General features: G+C 35.8%; 1 long non-coding RNA gene across 1 annotated transcript in view; it reads right to left on the reverse strand.

Annotated features, from left to right (window-relative positions):
* The window catches only part of LOC308059127, a 63,019-nt gene that overhangs the window by 17,450 nt on the left and 31,700 nt on the right, over positions 1-13,869 (reverse strand). The window contains exon 1 of the long non-coding RNA XR_013926141.1: positions 1-13,869. This exon is cut by the window's right edge and continues 31,700 nt beyond it. This is a non-coding gene — a long non-coding RNA (uncharacterized lncRNA).

The raw sequence follows: 13,869 nt of genomic DNA on the forward strand, positions 1-13,869 counted from the left end.
CTGTAAAGGTTTTACAGTTCAACAGTATTCTCCCACAAAGAATTCTTATTTAATAAAAGGTGAACAGAAATCCTGAGTCTTGCTGATATTTTGTGGAGTTTGATTCTCCTAGGTTCACTGTGTGAGCTTGTCCCAGGACCTCTGTTTTCAAAATAGAAATACACAGATAAAAAAGTACTATGCAAATGCAAATGATAAGTTAATAGGATTTTGGGCATCCAAGAGCATCCACAAGTGAAAAGAAAACATTTTTTAGCATTTAATACTTTTTTAGTATTTTTTCACTTCCTTTCTCTTCTAACAGTCAACATATTGTACCAATTATTTTAAAAGCTGTTTCCTAGTATTTTCATTGCTATTTCGTAAAAAAGGTTATAATTTTGTCTTGCATCCTCCTTATTTTCTTTAGAGGAAGCAATGTCAAATAACAGTTTAATGAGTATCCTACTATCTGAGACCTTTGCATAACCCAGGAGCTGTGCAAAACCAATTAGAAGTGTACATTTGCAAATTGGATGCATACAAGCATGACCAACTCCCCCTACCCCTACCCCCCCCCCCAAAAAAAAAAAAAAAAGGACTTGATTTTAGTTAAACTAATTTTGAAAACAAGGTTTGAAGAGTCTTCTGCTGATATGTGTGTTGCTAAAGTCTTAATATCTAAATTATGTCTTTTCCTTGACAACGCATCTCCTAACCCAAATGGATACATTGATATATTCACTCCTTAAAGCACATACACTTCAAATGTCTAGGCAGATGATCATACAGAATTTGCTACATTTTTGTTTGATTGATTGATTGGTTGGTTGTTTTTTGTTGGTTTTTTTTCTTTTTTTTCCATATGTACCCTTCTGTGAAGCATCTGAAAAGACAGAACAGTCAGACAAAGCCTTTTAAGGAAGCCAGAACTTTTTCTTTCACTGAACACTGGACAGGCACATAGAGCGTTCATTTTCTCACACATGGGAGTTTCACTTGAGATGTTCAAATCTATTCTGGTCAGCATCCAGCTGCTGCTACAAAAGGGCATGTGTCCTCAGTCATATCTGCGAGCCATATGCAGATGTGCTGTGATTTAACTCCTGACTGGCAGCTCAGTTCCATGCAGATGCTTGTTTACGCTTGCAGTAGGATAGAGGAGAGAATTGGAAGGGTGAAAGTGAGAAAGCTTGTGGTTGAAATAAGGTTTAAGAGGTGAAGGAAAAGCTGTGCATGCAAGTATAGCAAAACATGGAATTCATTCATTACTTCCCATCGGCGGGCAGGTGCTCAGGCATCCCCAGGGCAGCAGGGCTCCAGCATGCCTAACAGTTACTGGGGAAGACCAATGTCATAACTCTGCATGTCCTCCCTTTCTCCTTCTTCCCCCAGCTTTATTTCAGAGCGTGACATCATATGATCTGGGATATCCCTCTGGTCAGTTGGGCTTAGCTGTCCCAGCTGTGTTCCCTCCAGATTTTTGTGCTGGCGGGGCAGTATGAGAAACAAGGCCTTGACATTGTTTAAGCACTGTTTAGCCATAGCTTAAAACATCCCTGTGTTACCAACATTGTTTTCATCACAAATCCAGAACACAGCACCATAGAAACTACTATGAAGAAAATTAACTCTATCCCAGCCAAAGGCAGTACAAGATGTCAAGTACAAGTATCTCAAATGTCAGTGGATGACTATGGGTAGTCAGCTAAATGAAATCCATACCCATCTGAAGAGATAGGCTGCAATAAAAGAAGATACTGTAGTGTGAGCAAAAAATAATGACATTTCAACTAGTTTTTACAATAAAAATATACTTTATGAGAGGCATGTCAAGCAAAAGGACAGGCTTCTCCTCCCATCCTTTCATTCGTGCAATATACTACATAATCTTTTATGCTATCGTATCTCAATTCTCTCATAACAGAACATACAACCTGCAGCTATTTGGAACACTGATACTTGACACTGTTTCTTAAAGAGAAAGAGAGAGAGAAAATTAAGCTAGGGTGAAGCATTTGGTAAAATCCAAATGCTGCCACTGAGTTTTAAAGACATTCCTCCAGAATAAGTTTAGGGATTTGCTCTGAATGGTCCAACTCTGAATGTTTCAGGTTGTGATGTAAGCCAAAGAACCCATTATCAGGCTGGCCTTGGAGACTGAAGAGGCCCAGATAAAAGCAATTTAAATAATAATAATAAAAAAATAAAATTAAAAAAAAGATCCCTTTCTGTCTGGGGCAGAGGGGACATTAAAAAAACAATCAAACACACATTTCAGAAGAGTTAGTTATACATGCCCTCTTGGACTACATGTGCAAGTACACTGTTTGCAGTCCTGAACCTCAGCAATGAGGTTAACAGAGCACACACAAGCTAAATTTGCACTTAGATGTGCAACTATTGAAACAGATTTTTCTCGATTTTTTTTTTTTTTTTTGGGGGGGGGAAGTCTTGTCAGTTGCTCAGTTCTTCAGAACATGAAGTTAAAGGTCAGTATTAGCAACACTGAGGTAGCTAATACTGTTAAGTGCTAGTAAGAGGCCATAATACACTTCAGTACACATGAAATAACCTCATGTGTTCCATACAGGTATAATCAGCAAGTCCATTAAGTGCCATATTAAATATAAACCATAAAACCAACAGAACATCAACCCTTTAATGATATCAAACAACAATCAAATCTTTAGGTCAAAATCATTGTCCATGTAATAAGACAGAGTGTCCTTTTTAATCAAAGCCCTGTTCCATGTCATCCACGCTCCAGGGCAGAACGTTTCACTTGTACAGGCTTCTCCTTCTGTGAGAGATGTGATATGCTCCCCACTCTTACCTTCCTTTTCTGAATTATTTCCAAGAATGCTTCCCAAAATTATAATAGTCCCTTTTGAAGAAGCAGTAAAAGTTTGGCTACCTTGAGCTCTTCTCTACCTTTCAGAATATATCCCAGGTTCAATATAAAGAAAATGGTCAGTCTTAGATCTGCTAATGGGTCGGTATTGTTTCCAACAACAACCTTTTTTGTTTGTTTGTATTTTTACAGTAAGTTCCAGACTAGTCTCAGGATTGGAAAGTGTAGGCTGTTATGCTCTCATGCTTTTATAATGAGATCATTTGTCCACACTTCTGCTTAGCTAAAAACACTGTCTGCATCAATAGTTTTTCCTTACTCTTGATAATTATTGCTATTTGCAAGTTACCTCACATCCGTCATTATGTTACAGTGTAATTTTTTAAAAAATAAACCAAACCAAACCAAACCAAAATCAGAAATGCTCATGCACTTAAAGCAATACACCTTTTATTTCTCAGGCCTACTACATTGGCACAGCATTAGCCCTATCCCTCCTCCATATTGCAGGTTTCATTATTTAATGTCTTGTTCAAGGCAGAGAACCAATACTGTTCTCTAAGCTGCCTACCTGCTTGACTGCAGGTGTCTGTGGTCAGATGTATAACATCTACATGATAGCACTTCCTTTCAGACAGTTTTAGAATAATAAATATTTATTACATAATACTGCAGTCAATAAAAACTTAAGTGCTTTTAATACTTTGAGGGGGAGTGTCTAGGATGCCAAATACATAGGCAAGATCAGGACTAAACAGCATCTCTGGTTATTTGTTTCAGAAGTTAGTCTGTCTGGTCCTTTCATTCTGGTTATCAGTGACAATAATTACTTAAAATTCTAAGAACAGCTGCATCAAGTCATGCATCCCATTTTCAACCATGGTCATAAGCAGATACCTAAGGAAGAGTAAGATCAATACTAACATGCATAATACTTCTTCCTAATGCTCTCACAACCTCCCACTCTTCATATAACAGTTAAGGGACTTCAGAATTTGGACCTTATTTCTATGGATGCATGTATATTGCAGCTCTAGTTTCTGTGCTTTTTTAGTGAATATTCTGATTACCTTCATTTACTGCACTGTGATTTGCATCACAGGATAGTCTTGGAGCTTTTAAATTGGGTATCTTTCAGGTGACATCCAACTAAATCCACTCCAGGACTGCACCTGGAGATTTGGGTTGCTAACTGTGACTGACCAAAAAACCCCAAGAACAGAAGAAAGCTCAGAGGAAATGAGCCTGTGATGTGTCCCTGAAGCTCAGAAAAGTCAGCAAAGCAGCTGACTATCTATACATGAAGGGGACAAAGAGGGTGGTCTTTGTTTTAGATAAACAGCTCTCAGTGGTTGAGTGGATCAACCAGTTCACTGGTTCACTGAAAAAGTGCAAACATGTCCCTGAGTTAGCATGGGGCTAATGAATTCATTGGATCAGCCCAAGGCAGAGTATAAAAACTAAGTAACTACCAAAAGAATTGAACTTGAGCTGGCTTCAACCAACATATTCCTTCATGGAGATTGGGGACACTCAGTATTGTGACAATGAGCACATTATAGAGACTGGTAATTAGAATCACATTGGTGTTGAGAAGCGAACTATGCAATCGATAGTGTGTGTATATATATATATATTGCTATATTTTGCTAAGGGTAACTTATGTTTGTGTTATGTTATGAAACATTTTGTATCACCCTTCTAAACCCCATGTAATATCAACTATCTTTAAATAAGTACATTTGATACTAAACATTACATCCTCTACACTCAGAATATCTAAAAGAACCTGGTTAACTCTGGCACTAACAAGCCTTCAGTCCACAAGACTTGACCAGAGCTAGTCTACATCAAACCTTAGCACACAGAGTGTCAACATCAGATTCTCAGGTCTAATAGTTTCACCCTATGTGTCCAACCTCATGGATTTTAATAGTTGCTAATGTATTTAGTTTATGCATTTAATGATTCTTACAGAATTTCTTTTCCATAAATTTCTTAGCTTTTTACTTGGTCCCAGGTAAACTCTAAGTATCCAAATGAGCTCTGCGCTTGCTCTGGCAAAAGAAACTACTTCACATATTAATACAAACACAGTGGCATGTTCCAATCAACAGCTATGGTTATAAAGCAAAGTATGCTTTCTCTAAAAGATGTGATTATGGGATGTCCTGTGTCTTACATATGTTCTGTCCATACAGGATTCTCACAGAAGGCATGCTGAGATTCTGTAGCACAACTTGGAAAGCAAGTCAATCAGACCATGAGTCAGCCACGGTGTGTACTAAAACCTATGCAAATATCCTTAACTAATGAAGTATGTACTAGTGTAAATGTCTGCCTCTACAAATTCCTTTGAGGTATTTAGGGCTTACTGTATACTGCCACCTCCTTAGAAGAATGAATAAATGTATACAGCTATCTGACCTACAGTGCTCCTAGCACACATGTGAGGGAGCCACAGACATGTTTCACTAGCAATCAAACAGCCTTCTCTGTCTGTGGCATGAACAAGGTCAGAAATAAACCTTGTTTTGCTGTTTGCTGACAACTCTAAGGTCGCAGTCAGTCTTGCCATCTTAGTTCTGTGATATGAAGCAGAAAAAGTACTCTTTATATTAATGGTAAATAAAAAATAATTTTATATGTTAATGGTTTCTGAAAATTCAAATAAAATGCTGTAAATCCCAAACGGTGACTTCACCCAAAAGGTGGAAACCACATCTTTCTGAAATCAGAACTTTTTAATAATTCTATATGATGTGTTTTTAAGAAATTATTTAGCACTAATGATAAAAATGTAAGACCAGAATATTCAAATCTAAGGGCCTACAGCTCATAACCTATAGCTTTACTTAGGCACGTAAATAACTGTAAACCCCAGGCATAAAAAAAGTTGTCTGGAGGTCTTAATATTTGATTCAATGTTTTCAATTAACTTCAAGTGATACTCCATAAAACATAAAATACAAAGCTAAAGTATTTTTAAGGGCTAATACATATTCAAAGAATGAAAAATCCTCTCTTGCACTTGTTCATAAAGTCAGGCCACAGAGCCTACGTCACATATTTTATTTTTATCTTAAAAAATGTATATTTCTAGTCTAACCAGTTGTTCAGAAAACTAGCAGGAAAATACTGTTTTTCTGATTACTTAAAATGATACTTTTGATGTCTTTGATACTTGCTCAAAACCAATTGCAATATTATTTATAAATTAATTTTCTGAACATATGAAATTTTATCCATAAATGGATTTGCTACAGACTTAAAAAAACTATTAGAACTTGCTTGGCATGAAACATTTTGCCTGTTCTACTATAAAGGAACCAGTAAAATTTACATGAGTCAGATCCTTCTGTTTGTTTGTTTTGTCCCTGAAAAAAATGACAGTAGCAGAATTAGTAGGTGCTGCAAATGGAGGTGGAAGCAGATTGGATTGTATCCCAGGTTCCCACATTAGGAGGCAGAAAGGTCAATGGACACCTTCCGTTCTGTATCATAAGAATGAATTTATGTCATGCATTACAGTGAATGAAGGCTCAAACCCAGAAGTTTAAAAAGAGCAGTCTTATGCTGATCCTATAAAGATTCAAGAATTCTCCAGGAATTCAGAGGCTGTGGCTGGCTTCTTATTTCCTTTGTCAGTGTCCAGGGTTAGTTAGAATTTCATGGAAAAGTATATATGCCAAGCAGAAGCCAAGATATTATCCTCCTACCCCAAAACACAGGTTTTCAATTACTTCAGGTCTTTCATAGGTATCTCATTTTTTTTATTGCTCAAGCACACTGGTAAGGCTGGTGTCTCTTGTCAACGGTGCACACAGTGAGAATCTGGGCCACCATTTCAGCCTTTTTATTACAGAGAACACCATTATTCTCACCTAAAATTAAGTTATAAACACTATCTGTAATCTACCTATATCTGAACTAACAATCCTACTTTTGTGCTGTTAGAAGTAGGGGGCAGTTTTAGGGCCAGTTTTTCAGTAGAATCCCTTAAAGTGCTTCTTTTATTTTTTTTTTCCACTGGTTATAAAAGGATCTTGGGGTAAGTAGCTCAGATGTCACTGTATTTAGTTAGATAAGCTCCAAAACATTTACATGGTAGATTTTCCAGATTTGCAAAATTTCTTTTAGCAGATACTATGAGGAACTGCATTTAAGAGCTGTTAGTTTTGGTTACCTATTTTAAACAATAATGCCAGTTCTTTTAAAATACTCTAGACCAATACACATAAATAGACAAAGGATATTTGGGATATAGACTGGATTTAGATCTGTAAATGCTAACCTTTTCATTACTGCAATTTTTTTGTAAATACGATAAGTGTATTGAATACAAAATGATGTAAATAATCTGGAAGGACATACTTTCACAATAAGTAAGTTTTTACTGTCCGAAGAGTGGATTACATAATTTAGATTTTTTTTTTTATATATGATTACTGTTTGAAGATTACATTAGTATTATGTGCAATGTTTTCAGTCTTTTATGATAGGGCTCAAAGGGAAAAGTACATTTTATACACAAATCTTGTTTCTACATATGTGAAAGATTTTTTGACAAAATTGTTCGGTTATCTATTTGATATTACAGAGGAAATTTAAGATGAAATTACAGTGATTTTTTAATTAGATATAGATAAACAAGTAAACTATTGATGTTGGATATCAACCTCTGATATGTTCCAATGAACGTAGCTGGAAAACGACCTTGTATTTGAAATATTTTCAAAGCCACTGATGAATTCTATGAAGGATGGTCCAGCTCCAAGTACAAGGAATAAGAATGATATATCAAAAAATGTACAGAAATCTGGAAGTTCTTAGGGTTACCTGTAAAGCTTACATTGTTTTTAGCTGAAATTCTAGATTCTTTGAATTTAATAGGACTTTTTTGATTGGTGATCTCATTCGAGGAACAATATCATATTTTGTACTTTGCATAAACATACAATGGGTGTTCCTTTTTCTAGTTGAGCTGAAACAAATTTATTGTGAGAAGGCTTTTTTAGTTTTATTTGTATTCTTGCAAACTGAGTGACATGCTCCAGCTTTGAAGGCGTTCCCAAGTTTTATAAGTTCTATTCCAGAAGAAATCAGACTCAGTAGTATTCCAACTAAGTTCAGTTTTATTTCAATCTTTACAATTAATACTGCTGTAAGGAAAAGAAATGGAATTCTGGGAGTCATTTAACACTTACGACTGATGCCACATAACCAGAATATTTCTATCAGAAAGATCATCATGGCCTTGATTTATGATTTTCATTTAGATGGTCTCAATGAGATTAATGAATTAAACTGCAATTTGAAATTCAATAACTTTGAATCTTTTCAGAAGAGTTGCTAAGAACAGAAATATTTCTGTGTTAAAGGTCAAATATCTTAGCTCTTATATTTTATCATATCCTATCCTATTGTATCCTATTGTCATGGTTTAACCCCAGCCAGCAATTAAGCGCCATGCAGCTGCTTGCCCACTCTCCCCTCACCTAGACGGATAGGAAGCAGAATTGGAAAGGAATGTAAAACTTGCAGGTTGAGATAAGAACTATTTAATAATTGAAGTAAAATAAAACCAGAGGAACAAGAATAGTAATAACAATAACAGTTATAATGAAAAGGAGGGGGAAGGGGAGAGGAATGAAATCCAAAGGGAAGGGAGAAAAGAAAACAAGTGACACAGAATACAACTGCTTACCTCCTGCTGACTGATGCCCAACCAGTTCCTGAGAAAAGATTGCCCTGCCCACCCCACCCCACTCCCAGTTTATATAGCAAGCAGGACGTTCTATGGTATGGAATATCCCTTTGGCTAGTTCAGGCCAGCTGTCCTGGTTGTGTCCCCTCCCAATTTCCCGTGCCCCTCCAGCCCTCTCGCTGGCAGGGCCAGACACTGAAAAGTCCTTGACCGAGTACAAACATGACTCAGCAACAGCCAAACCCATGTGTGCTGTCAGCATTATTCTCACACCAAATCCAAAACACAGCACTGCACCAGATACTAATAAGAAAATTTACTCTGTCCCAGCCGAAACCAGGACACCTATCCAGCTCAAGGCAGTTAGAAATTGGAAGATACTGAGGAAGATATTGAGGAAATACTCTTCATAATTACAAGCAGTGGAATCAACAGATTAACTGCTCTCTAGATAATTTTTTTTACAAGTTTCATGACAAATATGTATAAGAAAGAGACTGGAAATGTGTTCCAAGAAAATAGACCTAGATTTTAACTTTCATGTCACTGATGATGTCATCAGTAACATTTCATATTTCATCCAACATTTTATTGAAAGGTGTTTTGATAGTGGCCTATAATGATCACTTTTCAATTTGTCTCTGTATGCTTGATTTATCTGGAGAGAATGTGAGCAGTGAATTTGCGGAGCTGGCCAGAATTTCAAAGGCTATATCTATAGCTCTGGATTAAAGGAGGTTGTGGATGAATCCCTGGCCTGTTAATGCTCTAGAAGAAACATCCAAACTGCAGAATCAGACAGTAAAAATCAAAGAACTTAGATGTAGTATAACCAATCATTTCCTCACTACCTGGGTCATTAGAATGACAGATAATATTTTGTATTGTCTTTTACATATCTCATATTAATGGACCTTTAATAGTGATTACAATAACTATTCAATCTCACAGACTGCTTTTGTTTCATAAAGTAAAAAAAAAAAAAAAAAAAAAGAATTTAAATGGGCCGATTTCAAATGGTAAAATATGTCCACTTACAGAGCAGAATACAGACACTTTTTGTAGATTATAATCTCACAGAAAACTTTAGTGGAGGATATGTGGAATACAAGCACTGTGAAATGTCAGAAAAATCTGGATATAGAATATAAGTCACTATGGCAATTTTACTGCAGTTCTTGTTGTCTAAAACAAAACCCTATTTTTCAAATGAGTTCATAAACTCTGGAGGCCAGAAATAACTATTCAAATAACGTCGTCAGACCTCCAGTATAAAATAGGTGATAGATTTTTACATGTGGTCTCTCCCTCAAGCTCACACTTCTCACTTAAGTAAACTACCACTTAGGAAGGCTTCAAGCATCTGAGATTAATACAAAAATTCTGCATGGTGATGGAACAAACTTACCTCTAGTTTAACTGAGTTTTTCAACAGCTGTGTTTATCATTCTAGTTTGAATATGTCTAGCTTCAGTTTCCAGCCACATGACCTCATTATCTGCACATGGATGAGATTTATAACTACTACTTTTTGAACATTCATCATGGAAACAATTAGTAAGTAAATTCAGTAACTTTTTCTTTGATTAATTATCTAGAAAGTAAATGGATTTCATTTCACCTGACTTTTAACAAAATAGGTATCTAGGTTTCCTCCGTGATCAAAGGAAAGAGGTAAATATGCTAAGAAGGTATTCTGTCCCATCCTACAATCAGTGTCAAAGGAAGTAACATTTTCACGAAATAGTCTCTAGGCCAGATGTTTAACTTTTAAGAGTAAAGATTAGTGAGACAATTAAAAAATGACACCTGGAAAACCTAAGATATTTCAGAAACATCTGCACCATTATTCAGCTCATATCTGAACTCCTACAAAATAAGCCTTCATTATTGATCAGTATCTTTAGAGTGCTGACATCAAAACTGAAGATCCTTGTAATGAGGTCATTATAATGTTGTATGTATAAGAACAACACCTGGTTTTACTCTGTAAACATAATCTCTTTGTTATGCATCAAGAGATCAGTTTACAGACTTATCCACTGTATCTTGTTTGAATCCTATTTTCCCATAATAGAATAGTGATTCTTCCAGGACATACACTGTCTTCAGAAAGGGTTTTATAAATTACTTGATCCTAGGGTTTCACTTGTCAAAGAGAAAGGAAAAAATGCTGCCTTACCAATTAATCCCCTCCTGCAACAGTGGGAGAAGACATCTTTAAAACAAAACCACAAACAGAAGCTACTTACTCAGATCTACTGAGCTTGTGACATTTGAAACAGTTTCAGCTTAAGGTGATCACACTGTTGTGCACTTGACAGGACTGCTCTGGACAACTGGAAAGCAGTGTTGTCAACCAGAAACAGAGGAAAACCTAGCGTTAAGACTACTGCTGCAAGGAAGGAGTTTCAGCTGCAGAGTTACGATACCTGTTCAGATACTTACACTGGACTTCCAAATATCATTAACTTACAGAAAGACTTCTGCACCTTCATCCAGCAGTCTTTTAGTCTCCCTATGCTGATACTCATCAGCTCTTTCTAGCATATTTACTTTTCATTAGACTGTCCGAATGAAAAACGGTTACTGATTCTTCAGTGATGACCTTTCTTTACTCCCAGGATATGAACTTCAACATTTAACTTAACTAAACACTCGTTTCTAGATTTCAATGACATAATATGTTTTCAAGAGAAGGCAATCAGATATTTTAATCATAGATGAACTTAAAATTACACAATTAAAAAGAAAGTAAATGAAGTCCAAATCTGTGAAACAACTTGAAGATGAACTTAACTCTAAACACACAAAAGGCTGTGGGATTCTTGATACATTTTCTTGGCTTGGATATCAAGTATCAGACACACATAAATAAACCTAAGTACTTGAGTAAAGCCTCAAGACTTAAATGTAAATATTTCATTAAGTGGCAGAATGTTGTCCCAAAACCTCAAAATAACATCTGTTTGTAATTCAACTGTAATTCAAACACAAATTCCTAATTCAGCATGTGAAGTACCTCTAGAAGAATGGCGCTGCTTCTCTGTGCTAATGCATCTTGGTATCTGCCAGTCCAATGATCAAGTGTCTTAAGGCCTGATACAGCAACGAAAAGTTCATATTCTCTGTCTTCAGTAAAATATATGTATATGCATACTTATAAAAATATTTTATATCATAATTATTTCAATACATATATATATGGACTTCACTTTTTAGCGCAAGTATTGTGTACATCAAAGTTTTTGTTGCTGAATATACTCAGTGACTTCTTACCCATTCTTTTTGCTTCTCTAACTTCTAATTATGTGGGATATTTGTGTAGCCATGTTCTGAAGTGAATGAACATCATAAAGATGAGACATCCTTCATCCTGGGAGACAACCTGGAATCCTGAAGAGGATTTCAACAGATGTCCATTGGATAAAAGTAATGGTTTCAAAATTCTGGGTGTTCTCTGCAAGAGGTAAGTGTGGAAGTGTGCTGCTTTATAATGACATTGCCCAGGAGAAGTAGGTTTCATAAAGCTAGTCATTGGCTGGCTCTCCAGAGAACAGCTTCTGTTTGCTGTGATGTTTAATTTGAATGGTCTTCTGTAAAGCACACCTATAGAAAAGAGAAGAGAAACCAGCATGTACTGTTTGCTTGAAAATCTGCTAGGCGTTGCCAAAAGGCAAAATCCCTTAGAACGCTATAATGTGTAGTTACAAACTGTGAATCTTATAAAAATGCCATAGGACAACTTTTCAAGTTTGTTAAATACAAACAACAATTTATGGAGGATTAGGATCATCTGTACTATTTATGTGTTAGATCTGTGCCGGGAATTGTTTTGTACTTAGGCCAGTTCATCCTCTCTCAAATTATTTGCGGGATGGATGGATGGATGGTTTGCACAGAAAGGGATGTGGCTATTCCACCTCTCTGTCCCATCTCCTGTTTTGGAAGCAAAAAAGATTTCAAAAGTTTGGCGTGTTCAACCAGACTATGTCAGTTGGCTTTAGTGTTGAAGAACCATCCCTGGCACTGTTTAGTTCATTATTAACCTCTGAATCAATCTGCTAGGACAGCCAGACACATACTCTTTTATATTTCAGAGTCTTAATTAGCTATCTTAGTTCATCTGCTCTGATGTTTGTAACTAATTATTTTTAAGCCTGCTCAGATCCAGTCACTGAAACAGCATCAGGGCACTCTTACAAAGCAGTAGTGGCATGAGTAAATAGGTAACAAGTTAGTTGAATGCATTCATCACAGCAAGAGAAAGCAGAAAAAAGAAGAAATGCAGTTTTGAACCAGAAATACCAAGCGGTATATTCAGGTTTTAGATTTTGGGTTGCTTTGGGTTGGTTGCTGTTTTGTTTTGTTTTTTTCAGAGGTATCTGCACATCTGGAGCTATACTGGAATAACTATTTTTGTAGACTATAGTATTCAGTAGAAGTAGTAAAAAAAAAAAAAAAAAAAAAAAAAGAGGTGCTAAAGCAGTCCTATTTCTGCAATATTGACTTTTAAATTAAATTTTAAATTAAAAAAGAAAGAAAAATCATCAATTAAAAAATTACATTGAGCAGTTTCACATTTTCTCAGCTTTTGTTTTTTCAGAATATGGCTAAGTTATATATAAATGTGCAGTAAGCAGATAATTCTGGATCTATATAATAAAATTTTAAAAGTAAAAGTACAAAAGAGCATCATGTTTCATCATAATGGAAAAGCATACTTCAGTAAACTTTAAAGCAGAAAACTGACAGTATTTCCTGAAATAACTTTAAAGATGACTTTCTAAGGTACACTCTTCAGTCTAAGTTAGATTCCAACTAGTGCTCATATAAGCCCTTGGAAAGAGATCTTCATTGCCCCAAGCAAGGAGAATTTGATTCCTAGATTTCACAAGTTCCACCTCATATATTAAACTTACTGTAAGTTATGCTCTTTGTTTTGATTTGTTTGTTTAAGCTTATTGGGTCTGCCTAAAGCTTTTAGCTTTATATACTTATGCATTAACCTTCAAATAAATAAATATCATGATGGAAATGCATCCAGTCCCAGAAGAATGCTATTCCATTTGACTTAAAACATTTCATAAACATTTTATTTTTTCTCCTTCTTTCTCCCCTGTCTGAGAAATATTTACTATCATGTTGTTTATTATCAGGTACTACAAATTGTGTCAAGCAAATAAGGCTGTTAACAGCTGACATACACAAACATGAATCTGTGTCTTCATAGAACAAGGTCTGTCTCTCACCCAAACATCAAAATTCTTAGGGTCACCAGCACCAAGGGAACTCCATGATTTTAGGATGTAAACCTGATATTTATTGC

The sequence above is a fragment of the Falco punctatus genome (assembly GCF_963210335.1).
Source record: "Falco punctatus genome assembly, chromosome: 2".
Classification (NCBI taxonomy): Eukaryota; Metazoa; Chordata; class Aves; order Falconiformes; family Falconidae; genus Falco; species Falco punctatus.